This window comes from Drosophila navojoa, chromosome 3, assembly GCF_054131105.1.
Source record: "Drosophila navojoa isolate 15081-1374.11 chromosome 3, UAZ_NAV_1.0, whole genome shotgun sequence".
In the NCBI taxonomy this organism is placed as follows: Eukaryota; Metazoa; Arthropoda; class Insecta; order Diptera; family Drosophilidae; genus Drosophila; species Drosophila navojoa.
In genome coordinates this window covers 27,776,561-27,796,814 of record NC_142891.1, presented here as the reverse complement: position 1 = coordinate 27,796,814, position 20,254 = coordinate 27,776,561, and the positions used below count along the sequence as shown (strand labels likewise).

The 20,254-nt window shown below is 36.9% G+C and overlaps 1 protein-coding gene and 3 non-coding genes across 5 annotated transcripts in view; 3 read left to right on the top strand and 1 right to left on the bottom strand.

Annotated features, from left to right (window-relative positions):
• sick (sickie) overlaps positions 1-20,254 on the top strand; it is a 274,376-nt gene that overhangs the window by 37,557 nt on the left and 216,565 nt on the right. The gene's annotated exons all lie outside the window — the stretch shown is intronic.
• Positions 5,805-6,000, top strand: LOC149091955 (U2 spliceosomal RNA). Its single transcript, XR_016196622.1, has one exon. It is a non-coding gene; the product is annotated as a U2 spliceosomal RNA (small nuclear RNA).
• LOC115563074 (U5 spliceosomal RNA) lies at positions 12,258-12,378 on the bottom strand. Its single transcript, XR_003980286.2, has one exon. It is a non-coding gene; the product is annotated as a U5 spliceosomal RNA (small nuclear RNA).
• Positions 12,591-12,786, top strand: LOC149091954 (U2 spliceosomal RNA). The gene has a single exon (XR_016196621.1). It is a non-coding gene; the product is annotated as a U2 spliceosomal RNA (small nuclear RNA).

Here is a 20,254-nt window from a genome sequence, read left to right as displayed (position 1 = left end):
GAAGGCAAGCCGGCTGTAAAAACAGTATAGAGGACTGGGCCTAATACACTGCCTTGAGGGACTCCAGCGTTTGCAGTGCGTATACTGGACGATTCACCCTGCTCTTGGACGTAAAAACTCCTGTTTTCCAGATAGGACTTACCATTTCCTAATTTTATACAGTAGACCTGCATGCCACACTTCCTGTGCAATACTTTTTTGATTCAAACGCATTTATAATTATATTTGTGATGCGATGGCATTGCTCTATCGCACCGTGTCCTCTTCTAAACCCAAACTGGTGTTCGTCACCAGCAAACTAATGGGACGGTAGGACGATGTGCAGCCTCCGGCTTGTTGGGCTTAGCAATCATTACTTCTTCCGCGCATTTCCACTGACTTGGAAAGTATTCCAATCTGAGCATCGCATTAAATATATATGTGAGCAGACGAATGCATTTTCTCGGGAGATACCTAATTGTAGTCGCGCCGATTTTGTCGTATCCTGGGGACTTTTTCCTATTTAGGTTTCTTATTTTCTCTTATACTTCAGAAAGAGTCGTTTGGTATATCGGTAGCAGTGTTGCCGGCGCCTCTACACAAAAAAAGGACGGTTGAGCCCTGAAAAAAAGACAAAAAACCGACAGAATTTTTAAAAAAGGACAAAAAAACCGGACAAACAATAAAAAAAAAAAAATCAAAAGAGGTTCAATAAATTTTTTTATATTTTTCATTTAAATTATATAAAACTGAGTCAAAACTTTCGTTATCAACATCCGTCTCATAAATATTTGTTCCGATCATACGCAAATATCTATCGGGAAGTTGATAATTTTGGCAACATGTGCCACGTCTACGTAATCCGAACCTGAATACAAAAAGAAATTGTAATTTTATTATAATATACATCAATGTACAAAAATATTTTTTAACAAATAAAAACTTACCTAACTGTCAAAATCGAATTTAATGTATCATTATGAAGCCTGTTTCTTAGCGTTGTTTTGACCAAATTAACTTGGCTAAACACCCGGTCGACTTCGGCGTTCGATCATGGCAACGAGAGTAAATTTATTGCAAATAAAGAAAAACTTTAAAATTGTTTGTTGCCCGCAGAATCCATATGCTTATTGACCTCAGTCCAAAACGATACGGTTCCTCTTGATTTTTCCATTGGACAAGGTCAACTGTATTATATTGATATACAATTTTCTCAATTTCTTCGGCATTGACTGCAAACAACTCCAATATTTGAATTATTGGACTTTTATTTGCTCGCAATATATTTTGAACAGAAAATGCATCTATTTTTTTCAAAATTTTAAAGTTATCTGGCAATCTGAAAATAATTATATTCGATTTAATTTTTTTTACTTTTCAAATGTGACTCGAACTCTTATCCCAAATATAAATCCCAAATATAAAATTAAAATAAAACATTTACTTGGGACAAGTTTCAGGACAACATATACCTTTAGTACGTGGTTAAAATGTAACACAAACACACAAATTAATAATCTGGAAGAATAATGTTATGTATGTAAACCACAAAACGACTACTTTACTCTACCTCATCACTGTTTATGACCTGATATAAACTTTTATAAGCCATCTGTCTACTTGAACTCTTTGAAAACCATGAGTGGGTTTCACTTATTATGAATTCAATTCTGGCAATGTTCTCTTACAAGCTGCATTAACCGCCAATTGCACTGAATGGCACACGGACTTTATTAAAATTAAGGACGGTACGGTCTTCCTTAACTCCATATAAACACTTTTTTTCTTGCCCACCATGACGTTTGCATTGTCTGTACCGATTCCAATCAAGTTTTTTATTGGGAGTTTCCGTTTACACAATTCTGCCAATACACAGTTTTATATAGTGACCGCGTCTCCATTTTCAAGTGGAATCAACGACAACAATGTTGATGTTATGTCCATACGTTGATGGCTATAATAAATTATGTCGACACCTGAATAGTTTAAGTACTAAAGATGGCTTCTTACCTAGCATCCTAATAATGCAAACATCAGTTGGCTTGTCTATTAATAAGCTATATTTGCTTTCCCCTATATAATTTTTTAGCTCATCCTCGAAGTGCGGGGCCAAAATATTTTTAATTATGAGTCCGGACAGACGGACAGACAGACGGACAGGGCCAAATCGACTCAGCTTGTCGCCCTGGTCAAGAATATATATACTTTGTGGGGTTTGCCACGCCTCCTTCTGCCTGTTACATACATTTCAACAAAACCATTATACCCTGATTTCCCATTTTCAATGGGTTCAGGGTATAAAAAGGATAGATCTGTCCGCGAAAAGGACAAAACGGCAACACTGATCGGTAGACTCATTTGACAAGGTAATTCTAAAAAATTTTCTACCATTTCTACGGTTTGAGTATCATCATCATCATTGGGCTTAAAAACCGAGCTTCAGCCTTCTCAGCATTATGTCTGCAGCGTTGGCCCCTGCTGTCGACAATTGTGGTCATTCTTCTGGCCGGTCTCGTCAAATATTTCGTATATGGTTCAAGATTCCTTAGATATTCTGATTTTTTATTTCCCAAAGTCTCCTGTTTAGGTCTTTGGCAGCCTTGTTGAATCTGTTCCTGTCAATCGGGCTTCGAGTTGATTGCCATATTTTCGGAGGTCTTCTTTTTGCAGCTATTTGTGCTCTTAGTACTAGTGGCAGAAAAGTTTGCTGATGAAAATTTGCATCCAGCCACGTGAATTGAGTTAATGAGTTTTTCAATCACAGATTCAATTTCACCCCCTGACTTTAGTGATATGTCTAGACTAGTTCGTTCTTCAAGCCAGTTCTGAAATGCATCTATATTTGTTTTTGCATTAATGATCCTATAAGGATGAAACAAACTGTAGAGCCGTAGGTCGCAATAATTGGTGAATGATCAGATCTCAGATCGAAATTCTCCTCTAAATCTAGGATTTTATTCAGATCACTAGGCCAGTATGTGGGCTTTCCGGTAGATAATGTTGAATAGTTGTTATTTTGTGTACATTTATATAGCTCGGCACCTTTTGGGTTTACCAGCCAAGCTGTCCAATATTTTGTATTTAAGAGTACCTTTAATAATAATGGCACTTCCACCCTGTGCTCTACCTGATGGATGATTGGAATTTATAACATCGTACCCTTTGATATTTATATAAGTTTTCTTTGTGAAGTGCGTTTCTGATATTAGAAATATGTCAATGTTGTTGGTTTTTATAAATACTTCTATTTCGTTTCGATGGTGGGAAAGCCCATTGGCATTCCATATGGCTATTCGAAGATCTACTTGCATAGCTTGTTCACTAACATCATTATCATGTTAAGTAGATTAGTTGTAAGCTCAGACTGTTTTACTAGTAGTTGCTCGATTCTATCCAGTGCTTATTTTTCTTGTGTAACTGTCTCACCTCGTAGTGCTTGTGCATGACTTGCTTGTATAGTAGCTGTTGCAGACAGTCGATCACGAAAAGCAGAGGTAGTTGGCCTGTTATTCAGTACACCAGATTTTCTTTTGGTAATCTCTAAATGCCCCTTCTTGTTTAAGCTGAAATGTATGGTAATTTACTTTATCAGCCTTTAAAACTGTAATTATATCCCTATATTTTTCAATGCTTTTTATCATGATTCGAATATGACCGTCTCGCTGTGTTTTGTAAGTAAATTCAGTAGCATCAAGGTATGAATCGAGGTACTTCAGCAATCCATTTATATCATTGACATTGGACACGAAAATGGAAGGTGGTTTTTCAGGTGTTGGCTTGTCGGTTTCCATTTCTTCATCTAGTTTTGTTGTTGTCAACTTCTGAGTCTGCTAATAGGGCAAAGTGGTTGGCTCGTTTAGATGTCGAAGGTTCGTCTATAGCCATGATTTTTCGCACTAAAGCTGGAGAACTTTCATTTCTTCTCTTCGGTAATCGTGGATTAGTGCTAAGATGTTGTCATCGTCGTCTGGAGGCAAGATCTTTTGCTGCTTAGCAGGAGCAAACTTGCAGCCGCTTATCAGCAAATTATATTTTTAGAACGGGCGTTACTTTGCTGCTGTTTTATTTTGGTTTGTATATTTTGTTTTATTTTATTTTTTTATTACGATTACTCAATGAAAGTTCGATAGCAACGCGCAGATAAACGATAAATATAGTTCAATTAAAATGAAAACAGATAAAAGAAATGACTTTGCATTTTAAGGTGTTGTTGCTATGAACATATACATATACTAAATTTCCCTATCCTGAATACTTACCGAAATATCACAGTGGCAACCTTAAACTGTTTCAAAATTTGTAGCAGTATATATTCATGAGATAGATTTGAAAACGCCCGATCAATGTGCGAATCACAATTGGTTGTAGGCGTTTTCAAATCCAATAAGCTTCTAGATCTTTTGCTCACTAAACGATCATATGAAGTCCTAGCCGATTCAAATTTGATCAAACACAAATTAATATTTTCTAAAATTAGACAGCTTTCTGTTAGGAAGAGATATTGCAGAAATAGATCCTGAAATTCTGAATCAAACAATCGAACTGAATAAACAACAATGGAGCTTAATGATTTGTACCTAAACCAGTGCTGCCATCATTTCGTTGCATGAAAACGCTAAATCAGCCTTTGAAAAAAGCTAGAAATATTTCTTCGTAGCTAAAAAAAAACCGTTAGAATATATATATATATATTTTTTTGGTTTATTTCAATATTTTATAAGATTTCATCAATGATTTCATCTTTGTCCTCTTCGTTTATGTAGGTTACATTGGTCCCTATCTTTCTCAAGCATGCTGCTGGTAATTTGTAATCGTGGCAGCAATCCTAAATGGTCCACAGCTTTGATTGCACAATGTGTTGCAATATACAAACACAGTCCCGCTTCTTGATCGCAAGTTTTCAATGAAATTGAAGAAACAAATGGTAGTTTGTTAGGCTGTGCGAAAGCCCCTGAAGTTTACTTGTGTTTAGCAGTCTTGGCATGTGCGTGCAAGTCTGAAAGCTTAGCATTTATGCTGGATTTGCAGTATTTGCAATAACATTTGCCCTCATCAGCTGTATCTAAAGTCAACCAATCTTTAAATGCAGGATCTTGCATCCATATCATACGCGGTTTTTGCTTATAAATTTTTGGCATTATTAACAACTTGTCGCTCGCGCTCTAAAACTTGTGAAATTCCCTCTTAGCGATGGCATAAAACCCGCGTCGGTAGACTTCACATCATCGATAAGATTGAATGCTCGTTTGGCTTATCGATATGTTTTGCCATTCAAACGAAAAAATACTATTCGTATGAAAATTTGGCATTATTGAGCTTAAAAATACACTAGTTACCAGATGTTTCATAGACATAAATTAAGGCAAGTTTTTCTTGAAAAATAGCTATAATTCCCGCTAGCCGCTAGTTCACAATTTATCCCGCATTTCCCTGTTGCAACCCACTAGATTTAGTTGGAAAATAGCTAAATTGGCAGCACTGACCTAAACACGGCTGATCCTCTTATTTTCCTGACGCTCAAGCAGCTTGATATATTTTTAACTATATTCCTAGCATAAAAGATGATCACTCTCTTTAGTAAAAGGCGAAAGATTTATTCGACAACTGAAGAGAAGACAGAGAGATAAACCACAAGCTAACACGTTGACTCTACCTTAACCAATTGAGAATTACAAGAAACCTACTTTACCAGAGCAACCCTTAAAGTATGCCACAAGTAAGTCGGCTTAGGTAGGCAAAATGTGTTCAAGATGAATGCATTTACAATTCTCAACTGGTTTTAGCAGTATCTCAATAGAGTACTGCATATCTTTCTGTATGGAGTTATCGCTTCTCGGCCTTATGGCTAAGATCAAAGTGTAGTATCTGTTCTTATCAGCTTAACATCTGATAGTTTCTCCATTGGAGAACAACAAATGTTAAACTGATTTTTGGAATCAGACGGAGTGCTAGGGGCTTGCTCCACCTCTGTCGCGGGTTGGCCCGGTATTGCAGTACCGCCGGGATTTCGGCCCAACTTAATAATACATGTCAAAAAGCAGCTGAGAATAAGGTGAATTAGGAATTAAGGCCGGTCACTCATATCGGTTTCTGTTGTCAGCTGTTATTCCAGAATAAAGTTGGAGTGTTGGTGAAAGCAGACACTGCCTTATTTCAAAAGTAAATGCTGAAATAAAAGTGAAAAAAAAAAAAACATACGAAAGAACAAAAACAAGCAGAATCGTGGTTTGTAATTTTAAATATAAGTCATCTGACTGGAAATGATGTACATTGACAACATGAGCTTTTAAATTAGAAATTCGATTGGTTTTAAGTTTGCTTTTGCATGTTTTACATGTAGCAAAGTCCTCTTCCTTATTGGTATCAAAATATTTCCAAACATCACATTGTTTATTACGCGACATTTTTGCTGTTGCTCGAATGCACGGGTAATTTCCAATTCGTCTTGCTTCAGGATTGGGATGAGCAAGAAGCCGGCTCACATATTTATAACACAGTTTATTATAGATGCTTTCAACAGTGTCTACTTGCAGATTTATATGAAGTGTGTCATTACTGACATACCACGGTGTACCCGTTATTTCTCTAAGTATTTTATTCTGTGCTATTTGCAGCTTATTAAATCTGGTCTCGCATATCAGCGCGCCCCATATAGGTAGAGCATATTGCCAAATTGGCGCAATAAGCATCTTATATAGCAATACTTTAAGTTTTAGTGGCAGCTTACTTCTAGCTCCAATTATCCACTTTAATTCCTTAGTTCTGGTTCTAAGCTTGCCGATTATATTATTAACATGAGTTTTTAACAAGAGTTTGTTATATTATATTATTACCCGCAATAGTGACAATACTTTGATGATCATGCTGCACTTGCCGAATTGAATGTACCACATTAACTGTTTTGGAATAGTTGAGTTTGATACACCATTTTTTGGTCCATTCATGAAATGCGTTGAGATAGTGATTAAGGTGTTGAACAGCATGTGTCAAACTGATGTTGCTCGAGAGAATTGCAGTGTCATCAGCATATGTTCCGAGCATCATGCGTGCAGCTGGGCGTCTAACGCTGGATATGGCTGGTAGTGGCATGTCCGCAGTATAAAAATTATATAGAATTGGGCTCAAAACACCTCCTTGTGGAACACCAGCAGCGATCTGTTTTATGTTTGATCTTGTGCCATCAAAACACTCCACTACAAATGTTCTATTACTAAGATAACTATGCAGAATGTTAAATAGAACATTTGGTAGTAACTTCTTTAACTTGTATAGAAGCCCTGGGTGCCAGACACGATCAAAGGCTTCAGAAATGTCCAGATAGACAGCTGAGCAAAAATAACCATCCTCAAAAGCTTCCATAATGAATTGTGTGACACGACCAAGTTGCTGCTCTGTAGAATGCCGACTACGAAAGCCAAATTGATGATTAGGCATTGCCTTACAAAACGCTTCCACCTCAAATAGCCTATTCATAATTAACTTCTCAAGAATTTTGGATAACCCTGAGAGTAAGCTGATTGGCCTGTAGGAAGTCAGCTCATGGGCTGGCTTACCAGGTTTAACTATCATTCTGACTCTTGCGCATTTCCATCGGTTGGGAAAGTGACCAAATCTGACCGCACTGTTAAATATAAGGGTTAAATATAACAGTGCCTTTAGAGGAAGTGCTTTGAGTGCCCAATTATCAATGAAATCTAACCCAGGAGACTTCTTAATTTGAAGATCATTAATTATGGTCATAACAAGTATAGGTCGAAACTGCACAGGAGACAAGCTACCACTGTGCAAATCTGGCAAGCATTGAGATTCAATGTCCTCTTTATCCTCTTGGCTGCAGGTTATGTTAGGCCGGAACCGTCCTTCAAGATGATAAGCAAAAGATTCCGCTTTCTCTTCAGAGGTTTTGCACCAAATGGCATGACTTTCGTTTGTGTAATTCACAGCTGTGTGATCTACATCAACAAATCTTTTAAGCGGTAAATCAGTAATCGGTTGCTTTTTCACCAAATTTGTGACTCGCCATAACTTCTTCATGCAATATTTATCATTAGGATCAATATGATTAATTAACCTATCTATATTTCTGTTTTTAGCTTCCTTAATGGCAATTTTGATTGCTCTGGTTAATCTGTTAAGCACCAGTTTAGCAGCCCGATCACGATGAAATTTCAGATATCTTTTTATAAGTTTTCTCCCCTTGATCATAACTAGGACATAATAGCTTAAATTATTGCCGTTGCTACTGATGTGTCCACGGTCATGCCTAGCACTCGGAATCATATTAGCTGCATGCATAGCAGCATCAATGACATTTTGCTCAAATATTGCAGCAGCATCTTCAACATCCTCACTATTCCTGATTTCAGTATTCAGCAGAATGCAATCATTTAATCTTTTTTGAAACGTAGGAATATTAGCATTCTTCGGAAGAAGATAGTTGCCTTTTCTTCTGCTTAGGATTTGTGTCTTGTCCAGAGCTAATTTTATCAAGAGTGGTAGATGATCAGACATTAACTCATCTGCACCAGCAACTTGTATACTTAATAAGTCAGAATTAATTCCTGCATAGATAGCAAAGTCAATAGCGGATGGTGATGATCGCATATCATACGGGAAATGAGTTGACGAGCCTGTAGCCAGTAGATTATATTTACTCTCTTGAATAACTTTTAGCAAAGTACTTCCTCTAGCACATGATCTGGCATTACCCCACCAGCTACTTTTTGCATTCCAATCACCAGCTGCAAGGAATATGTTGCCATTATTTTGTAAAAGGTTACTGAAATCATCGTATTGCCAGGATTGTTGAGGTGGACAATACAAAGAGGACAAATTAAATTAGAAAATTATTTGGCAGAAAGATAGTGGCTGTAACGCATTGAACAAGCTCAGTATTGATTTTCACAGAAGGGTTGTGTCGAATACCATGTTTAATAATTAAGGCAGCTCCTCCTTTACGTCTGTTTGACAAATGAATTGCTAAGTAAGTATGATATCCATTTATGTATCTCAAGTAAATCATTACTATTTAAGCGTGTTTCTGAAATTAATATTATATCAACCTCATTTTGCTTGACATACTGAATTAAATTTCCCAGCTTGTTATGTAGGCCAGCTGCATTCCAAACTAGAATACTTAATGAGTTAGAGTGCACAGTAGAATTATCCATTAACAGATGTGTCATTGATATACTTTGCCATCATGAACCTAGTTAGCATGGTAAGCTTATTGACTAAAATATCCAATTTTTCATTGAGTTTATCAAGGTTGCTGTCATCTACAGGAATTGGCCGCTTACGTTCACCAAGCATTAAGCTGATCAATTTGTCCAATTTATCATATAATGACTTGATACCATTATCATTATTGACCGGTAACCGAACGTTACTACGGCTACGGTTTCTTAGACTTTGACTGACATGATGATCATCAACATGTTCATGACTATCACTTAATCGCCGAGGTAGCCGCTGTTCCCGATTATTCGGAACTAAAGGCAATGGCTTAATCTGTTGCTGACGCTGCACTAGCCGCTGACCAGGAATATTTTGCAATTGATCCCGTTGCACGCCCATTTTCAGCGCATCAGCATAACTAGACCCTTTTTTAAGACCAGTGATCTTTTTGTTTACCTGCTGCTGTGCTTGCTCAAGTAAATCTCCAGCTTTCTTTGATGGCTCATGAGTATGTTTTTGTTTCTGCACATGAGCTTCATGACTTCTCAGCACTTGCTGTATAGTTGATTGGTTTGGCAATTGAGCAGAATTACTTGGCTTCGACTTGGTAATATGCTTATTTACTACTTTAGCAATAGCAGCATTATTGCCAACAATATTTTGACGTATTTGTTTGCCTCATTTTTGTAGATTCTTTAACCTTGCAAGCTTCCTTAAAGGACTTGCAACCTTTATAGATGGCAACGTGCTCCCCAAGGCAATTTGCACATTTTGGCGGTTGGCTCAAGCTGCCTTTTTGACGTGGGCAATCCGTTGAAGGATGGTTCATTCCATACTTCACGCAAACAAAAGGTCTGCGGCAATAATTTTTCGTGTGTCCAAACTTCTGACAACGATGACACTGTACAGCATCTATGTGATTTCTCTATCTTAATCTTCTGATGACCCAGCAAGGTAGTATCTAATATACTACTATTGTTAGGTTTAGCCTCAATTTCAACTTCAAATAAGTCAAGTGGTTGACCAAGAAACCTTTTTTTGATGTTATTTGCATAACGAACTGTATGCCCCAATTTAGCAAACTCCTCTTTGATCCACTCAGTTGGCGTACTTCGATGTAAATGTCTGATAAGAATTCTAAACCCACGCTCAGACTTGATTTGAAAAGTATGAGATTCTAGATTTATATCTTGAAAATGATGAATAAGCTTCCTGTAGGAGTCAATATTTAGGCACTGAATGCGCGATCCACGTCCCGATGTAGTTTTGATAAAATAAGTTTTTTGATCAATAACTTTATTGATTCCTTGAATAAATGGAATGATTATAGGAACATCCGGAATAAAAATGGAAGGTGGCCTTGAACTTTCCTTATTGGCAATAGCTGACTCATTCATAGCTGAATCACTTATTTTGGTTTTAGCATTGCAATTAATGTCAGAGAATTCTTCATCATCTGAATCAAGGTTATTTAAATGATTGCCAATATTTCCATCTGATGCAACATCATTAGATCTAACTTTGGCAGATTTTGGGCTAGAGCCCTTTTTTGCTGGGCGCTTTGTTGCTTTTGTCCTCATTTGATTATCATTTTGACAGACTAATGCCTGATTGAGTATTTGCTTGACTTTAGTGACTGCTTTTGAGTGCTGACTAGCCTCAATAGCTTCAATGTTATTCATATAAAGCATATCAGTGTCATCATCAGATATACCGTTCATTGAATCTGAATCATCCAACGCCTCGACGTCCACGAAAGAGCCAGAATTCAGTGATCTTGCGTCATCCATTTCTAAATATCATTTGGAAAAACAACGTACGCCAAAGGCGCCCAGACTCCAAAAGAGACCAAAAAGTTCAAATATATAAAAGCCAAAAATATACTTTTTAATAATTAACTTTTTTTTTTTTTTCTTTCTCGAATCCCAAGTTTTGGATTTTTTTTTTTTTTTTGTTTCATTGCTACAAAGTATGCCGCAAGTGACTTCGGCAATTACAGTTACAAAAGTTACCAAAACAAAGCAAAGCAAAAACTGTGGAAGCTGTCTGCTGTGCTTTTCGGCAGTCGAAATTTTTTACTCTAGCTGCGACTGCGACTGTCGAAAATGCTCGCAGCAACAGTTCTAGCAATAACGGAACTGCCGACGCTGTCGATTCCCGAAGCGCTGCGTTGCTGATCAAGAAATGTTTTTGCTTTTGCAGCGATTGCGACTGTCGAAAATGCTCGCAGCTAGAGCTGGGAAACCATCGATGGACGGCTCCATCGATGGTTTTCCCATCGATGGAAAAAATAATCGATTATATCGATGGTTCCATCGAAAAAGTTTTTCTTTTAAATTTTAAACTTTTTTAGTATAAAAGTCGTACTTTTCATCATAGAAATAAATGTAAATAATGCTCTTGTAATTTCATACTTTTCCTTGTACATATTTACAGAATAAGAATAAAGAATATAGACAAATATAGAGAAAATATAAAAGTTTAATTCATTAAATTTTCATTTCCAAAACATAACACAAATTCAACATAACGATTTTAAAGATAACTTTTCTTCTTCTTTCGACAAATTAAAAAATAAAAATATAACAAATTAATAAAGATATAGTAAATATTCAATATTTACTAAAGTAAAATAATACTAAAATATTAATTAGTCTCGTTGTTTTCAGGGAACAGCCATTCATTTTTGTTCAAAAAAATCAATTGATTGACAGTTTTTTCTTGTCCATGTTAAAGAGGAACTACCAATGTTTCTCAATGTCCGTATGCTATGCTTGTCAACTATTTATTAAATTTCAAAAGAATGGATCAAGCACGCAAAAAATAAATATTATTTTGTTACAAAAGAAAATTTGTTTGATATATATATCGATATATCGATATCGACAAGAGTCCATCGATGTATCATAAAAATTAAAGTCCATCGATAGTATCGATGGTTTCCCAGCTCTACTCACAGCAACAGTTCTAGCAATAACGGAATTGCGAAAACTGTTGGCTACAGAAGCACAGCACAGACAAAATTTTACGACTGTTACTGCTGTGACTGTCAGCTTTTCACACACTGATCAGAATACATTATTTATTTGCTTATGGCCCGGCAACCGAAGTTGACAGGCTCTACTAAAAATTCATTTTAGACTCATTAGAGTGCTCCTCTCCACGGAAATCTTTAGTAAAAGGCGAAAGATTTATTCGACAACTGAAGAGAAGCCAGAGTGATGAACCGCAAGTTAACACGTTGACTCTACCTTTCCCTGGAGTTAACCAATTGAGAATTACAAGAAACCTACTTTACCAGAGCAACCCTTAAAGTATGCCACAAGTAAGTCGGCTTAGGTAGGCAAAATGTGTTCAAGGTGAATGCATTTACAATTCTCAACTGGTTCTAGCAGTATCTCAATAGAGTACTGCATATCTTTCTGTATGCAGTTATCGCTTCTCGGCCTTATGGCTAAGATCAAAGTGTAGTATCTGTTCTTATCAGCTTAACATCTGATAGTTTCTCCATTGGAGAACAACAAATGTTAAACTGATTTTTGGAATCAGACGGAGTGCTAGGGGCTTGCTCCACCTCTGTCGCGGGTTGGCCCGGTATTGCAGTACCGCCGGGATTTCGGCCCAACTTAATAATACATGTCAAAAAGTAGCTGATAATAAGGTGAATTAGTAATTATAACCGGTCCTCATATGGGTTTCTGTTGTCAGCTGTTATTCCAGAATAAAGTTGGGAATGTTTGTAAAAGGCAGGCACTGCCTTATTTCAAAAGTAAATGCTGAAATTAAAGTGAAAAAACATACGAAAGAACAAAAACAAGCGCTGAATCGTTTTAATTTTAATTGTAAGTCGTCTGACTGCTTTGGTGAACCAATTATCAATGGGAAATCAGGGTTTTGTTTATAATGGTTTATAATGTTTTATAATGGTTTTGTTAAAAGTTTGTAAGAGGGTTCAGGGGATCTGAATGGGTTCATTTGACCCAGAACAGCAGCATCAGATAAGCCACATTGAAAACCAAAGTTACGAAGAAAATTTGGAGAATTTTTTTCGCTTCGACAATAGTTTAAAAAATCAATTGTGGCAAGATTTAAGCGCCGGTAGGTCTTCGTTTTGTTCAAACTGCTTAAAATGAGAGCAAAACAAGGTATATTATCGAAAAAATGTGAAATGGAAGTTGCTCTTCAGAATATACAGAAACAGAATTACGATTAAAAAAAAAAAAAGATATTTATCTTTAAGAAATGCCTCTAGACACAGAAACATTTATTATAGAATCAGAAAGGTAAATAAGCATGTTAATGTCTTCACGACAATAACAATTTACCTCATGTTTCTGAAAATTCATAAGTATTATGTAGAATGCTTTTGAAAAATAATCATGTCTATAATAGTGCTGAAAGGGCAAGTGCCCATAATATTAATTTTTATTCAGCTAGGACATATGATTATCTTAGGGATGTTCTTAATTTATAAATCTTTAAATCGATAAGCGATTTTGAAAAATTTAGTTCCTGGATTTAATCCAGACTTATTAGAAAATCTGCAGGGCTGGTTGAGAAAATGAGCGCCAAAGAATATATGCCGTATTAGTTTGCGATGAGCTCAAAGTAAAAAGAGGGCTTCAGTAGAATTCATCTCTTGACGAGATACAGGGATTTCTGTTAAAAGGAGTAAGTTTTTAGGACATCAAGTCTGTGTTTTTCTTGTTAGGGGTCTCTGAGAACTGGAAGTATGTTTTAAGCTATACGGTTTCAGCTCGAGGCATAAATCATACTGATCTTAAAAAAGGGTAAGAAAATATTGGACTATCGCAAGCATCGGGGTAATAAAGCAGTTTATAATAGATGGGGTATTGATTTAAATAATTCTACCTTTAAAGTTAATGGTGAAGAAGTTTTTGCGTTATTTGATGCATGAAGATGGTGAAGAAGTTTTTGCGTTATTTGATGCACCGAATCTAGTAAAATCTCTTCGAAATATTATTTTAAAGAATAATATTTTAACACCTGATGGCACAGTTTCATTATACGAAGCAGACGAAAAATTTAACTCGTTTGTGTCCGAAATTAAAACATGTCTTAAAACACGTCAGTCCCATTGTTTTGAAAAAATGAAAGTTGAATTTGCCATACAAATTTTTAGCCATAGTGTAGCTTCTGCGATACGCACTTTTGTATATTCAGGTGGGTTGGCTGATTGCAAAGACAGTGCACTTCCAACTGCAATATTTATTGAAAAAATGAATAATCTCTTTGATTGCTTAAATAATCATGTGCTATTTGATAGCAATCCTTATAGATGTGCTCTTAGGGAGGACAAATTTACAAAATCTGCATTATGCACACAAAGTGTTTTGCATTGATGGGATGATTATTACATTCTCATTGGTAATTGCTTAGGTAGAAAATATTTGGAGGGAAAACAATGATGTTTTCTTTGTTGCGACATCGAAATTGCACCAAGACCCATTAGAGAATTTATTTTATTTAATTAGAAGTCGGGGAGCAACAAATACCAGTCCCAGCATTTTTAAATTTAATGCTATTATGTCCAAAATGTTATCTATGAAAATGTTAACATCTGCTTCTGCAATAGCAAAATAGCATTTCAGATGAAGACCTCATGTTGGCCAATATCATAGAAGATAGTGGGTCTCAACTAATTCACGTCATATTGCTACAGATATTGAACCTAGTGCTGATTTGGAAATAGAATTGTCATTAGATGCCACGATTGCTAATATACAAAATGCTTTTAATGAAAATGCATTGCGATATTTTGATGGCTATCTTCTGCACAAGCTGTTGCAAAAAACATATTGTGAAGCATGTACAAATCTTCTTAAATCATTAAATGAAATGCAGTGTTCTTCTGAGTATTTGATACTCAATAAATATTCTCATTATGCAAACAAATATCTCAAGTTGAAGGCCATATACCATATATTCCACGTATTAAAGAGAAAATTTTTCTGTACTGCGTGCACGCTACAGCAAAATCTTTATATACTGAATTGTTTTCTCTCACCCACCCTTGTTTTGAGCATAGAAAATTTATTAATAATCAGTTTGTCTTAATTTTAATTAGAAATAATTATAAGTAAAAGAAATTTAAGAATAATACATCAATAGGTAGTTTGAGTTGATGTAAAGTTTGGCAGGATTAACATAAGTTTTTTTTTTTTTTTTTTTTTTGTATGTTTATTTTAAGCGCTGAATCTGTACAATGCAAGTATAGTACCTTAACAACACAATTAGATTATTTATATAGAACCTAACCTTCTGATGTATTCAGGAGGAAATGTATATTTACAAATATCCCTAAACTGAACTTATCTAATATTTTTGGCAAAACCCAAGCGTTTTAATCGCCTTAGTGGTCTCGCAGGAAGCAATCTTCTCGCTACTCTGCTCCGGTGTCTAGCCAGTCTGTCACTATATCGACTAGTGTGTCTCCCAATCTGTTCCTCCACTGTAAACAGTTTCAGATCTCGATGTAGGGTTGAGCCGCGCACATACCATGGGCAGTTTGTAATTTGTCGCAATACTCTATTTTGCAGGACCTGTTTGCGTTTACAGTTTGATTTTGCGCATATTCCCCATATCTGCAAACCGTAGAGCCAAATTGGGTCTACACAGTGCACATAGACCGGTCTCTTAGCTCTTAATGACATGGGGCTGCGTCTGTTGACCAGTCACCGCAGTTGTTGTATGCGTTGGCCACATCTCTTAGCCACTGCCTTAAGATGAGGACCAAATGTTAGACGCCTGTCTGCGAAGCTTGGTCAAGTGGTTCGCCATCTAAACGTATAGGCGGGGTGTGGCTAATGTTTCAGGATGAAACAAGTGTTGGTGGTCTTGCGTGGGTTTATCTTCATGTTACATCTTTTGCACCATGCTACTAGTGTGTTTAGGTAGTTCTCCACTCCATTCGCAGCCTCGGTGGGACATTTTGAGCTGTAGAGCACCGCTATATCGGAAGGGCTTTGCCAGGATTCTCCATGTGGCGCACGCTAGGGGAGGGTAGGTCGGCCGTGTAAATGGAGTAAAGCAGCGGCCCTAATACGCTGCCCTGAGGAACTCCAGCTCTCATCTGGCAAGTCGAGTATGTGTTCCGTACTCTGACAATAAATTGCCGACCCTCCAGATACGATCGTAGAATCCCGAAGTAAGGAAGAGGTTTTTGACTTTGCTGAGGAGCCCTGTATGCCAGACCCTATCAAATGCTTGCTGCATATCGACAAAAACTGCGTTGCAGTATTCCATGTCATCAAATGCCTGAAAGATGTGCCTCGTGAGCCTGTGAACCTGCTCCACAGTCCCGTGTCCTTCTCTAAAACCAAACTGATGGTCCGGTAAGATGTGACGTTCACTGATGATATTGCCAAGACGATTGGCAATAAGTCTCTCGCACACTTTGGATAGTGACGACAGCAGACTTATTGGGCGGTACGATTCTGGGTCATCCTTAGGCTATCCTGGTTTGTGGATCTCTTTTGACCATTGCAGCATAAGAGACTGCTGAATTCCTTCCAGTGCCTGCCGTTGGCTGATGTGGAGTTAGCTGCGGCTGTTGCTGAGTTGTCTGTCTGTTAGCCCTTTGTTTACGATCAGACCTCAAGGTGGGGAATTGCTGATTCGCTGTAGAAAGTGCGGAAGGGTAAGCACAATCATTCTGTGCATTTAAGTTAATGTGTCTTGGCCTATTCGGATTATTTTCCCTCCTTGCAGGCCTCATAGATCGGCGAAGAAATTCCTGATACCATTCACATCCTCTATAGCTAGCCATGTGGCTGCCAGAGCAGTGTATGCATTTGGGCTGTGCATCTGAAGGACATATGCATTGCATTGTTTGATGATTTTCACCACATCGGGCACAATTGGGTTGTCGGCGGCAGTATTTAGCCGCATGGCCGTAATCTTGGCATCGACAACATTGTGCGATTTCGGTTGTTTTTTGCATTCTCAAATTCATTCAAAAAATTACTAAGCTTTTCATCCTTATTTATGCGTGAGCTTGGGTTATGTATATGGAGAACCTCGAAGCCCAGTTTATTAAAATCGGCAATAATGTCTTTATTAAGAGTACTGTTGTGCACATCTCTTACAACGATTCGGTGTGGCTTTTCTGACTGCATTTAGTATGTGTGGAATTCTATTCCAAGTGTATCCAGTCGATCCACAATGGCTCTATAGGTGTCGCGCTAATTAGGGAAGACTCTGGCCGTTTCCCCTTGATTAGCTTTAACAACGACTCAAAGAAGTCATTTAAGTCGCTAACATTAAGTACTATTTGGGGTGGTTTCGAAGGTGCCCTATGTTGATTATGGGTAGTAGGTACTACTGGCTGAGCATTAAGTGTCTGATGTTCATCAGCTTCTTCATATGCCTCTTCCTCTTCATCGCTTGAGATGTCCATGTCAAGAGTGGCAAATCTATTGTTGGAGTTTGCTTATCGGTTTGTACTTGGGGAAGCGTGCCGAGTTCGAGAAGCATTCAATCGCTTTGAACTAGGCATGGGTGACATAGGCTTGTCATTTTTCCATTTGCTTGAACGCCGATTTTGTGCGTTCAACAATCTTTCGGCAGCGTTAGAACTTTTTGCGTTTATTGCGTCCTTATTAATTATTGTATGGCATCTGCTACTTATTGTAGAAGTTGCCATTGTGTAATTGGTGATACTGGAGGCAGTGGTAAATGATACAGTTGTTGTTATGGTGAAGTTGCTCTGGCTTCCAATGTGTGATGCTCTCTGTAGTTCTGAACTGAACTCAGATCGAATGACAGAGAGTAGCTTCCCTGCTATTAAAACGACTTTTTTTAATGGTCAATCACGAGCTTCGCCGACAGGCATATAAATACTACATGTATGAGCAAGGGACTGTACGCTCGTCGCGAAAACATTTTTATTATGAGCACCAACGCTTTCATACCCTTCTCGCAAATAATATCGAAAACACATATACGTATTTTGTACGAGCTTGGCAAACGGTTTCAAGAGTTCGGTATACTCTTCACACAGAAGGGAAGACATGGGTTCTTGCTGCGAAGAAATTTCAATTTTCCTGAGCTGCTGTTTGTGCTCACATGCATACATACATATACATACATATTTGAGAAATTGAGCACAGAGACATCTCTTATGCAACATTTGACCATCTCGGTCGAGCGCATTGTACTACATGTCTAGTCTATGTGTTATCTGGTCAATGATTAAATTTTTATTTGCAATTTGTACAAAACGATATGCAAATCTTCAAACTATAACTATAAATAACCGGATGGCTTGAACTCCAACGAGATCAATCCATATATTTACATATTTATAGGTGATCTACTAGTCTTACTCTCTACTAGTCTACTCTCTATTTGGCAAATCTAGTACGTGGATGCGTGTTGCAAATATATGCAAGGGAAATTTTTAAGATCCGTTTCAACACACTCTTACACGGACCAGACAGTTTTTAGTTGGGTGCTCAAGCGTGCTCACAACAAAAAAGTTTTGACTATGTTTCGTTAAATGTTTCATTACATACATACACTTTGTCAAGTGACTGTGTTTTCGGTATATATGTCTATATATGTAATGTATTGAACTTAAAAACAGATGAACAGCCGAACAGTATATACTGAGGTCATTTAATGCTTAGCTTCACAACCCTAGCTCATTTTCACCTGCTTGGATAGTATCTGAATCTCATGGGAAGTGCTTTTCTGTTTCCGTGGTCTATAGGGTCCAGACTTTTTGAACGAAATGTCTATTACTTCGTCTTCTTTAACCGTGAAGTAATGCAGAACTTCGGACAACTTGCTGGGTAAGTGTTTCGCAGACTTAGACTGACTGTATGGGTAAAAGTTTAGCAAAGATAGCAAGATAACCACGTGTCATTCATAATTTTCAATTATTACAAATATTGTATATTAAGCTATAATTTAAGCAAGAAGGCTCTAGATGAGACGAGGGCATACCCTAAATCCTCCAATCTGATGCTCTAATCATCTTTTATGCACACATACATACATTTGCATCCACACTCACGCATAAGCCCGCGCTCTGCTAACTGCGCAGTAAGCAGCGACTGCGCTTGAGCTGCTTTTCAGTGTGGGCAATATTATGAGAATTCATTTGTTGAATAATATCTTTTGTGAACAGACCATCTTCATGAAACTTTCAAAGGGTGATCATTTGGTTAAAATGTGTGTACATTCCAAAGTTTCTAGTAATGGAAATAAGTTTTATATCAATTGTATGCGAAGGGGGCGTGGTGTCCAAAATCTGTAAATTAAAAAATCTTTGAATTCAGTATATGGACAATTCTCTAGTGGCGAATGTGACATTCGTACGCATTTGAGTTTAAAAAAAACGAATGCCAAAACATTTTTTTATTTTGACGAATAGTGAATCTGTTAGCTCTTGATTAGCTCTATGATTGGTGCTAAATCTGATTTTAGTTTTCAAGATAATCACAAAAAACCAAGAAGTTCGCAGGCTGCAAAAAACGTAAGTCGCTTTTTAAATGAACAGTTCTACCTGAGATTTTAGCGAAACCTTAAGTGACAATTTATTACGAGTAATTTTAAATTACTACGAATTGGCACATCTTTACAATGTTTTTTATTTGATTCAAAAATATTGAGTAGTTTTTTTTATTTTTTAGATTTATTCAGGGTCGAAAGTGACGTGTCGAATGAGACATTTTTTACACCACACGTTTTTTTATTTTTTTTTTATTTTTTAGTATATGTACATGAATAAAAGCATTAGAAATGATTTTCAATATATTTAATTTATGTTATTTTAAATTTTGTAGGCACTTTTTGCAATTATTTGTCATGCAATATTCATTTTGAACATCACAGCAAACTGATTTCAGAAATTGTTCACAATCTCTGGATACACATTGAATACTTTTCGAGCAACTGTCCAAAATATAACAGAAATTAGCATGATACATGCAAACACACATGTTGTGTGGCATTTTACTAACCAATGAACATGGCGAGGTCGTATTTAAAAAAAAAGTTGATTTCCCTATCTTTTCGCTTGGGCACTGTTTTTTAAATAATTCATATGTCTCAGACATGGTCATTAACATAA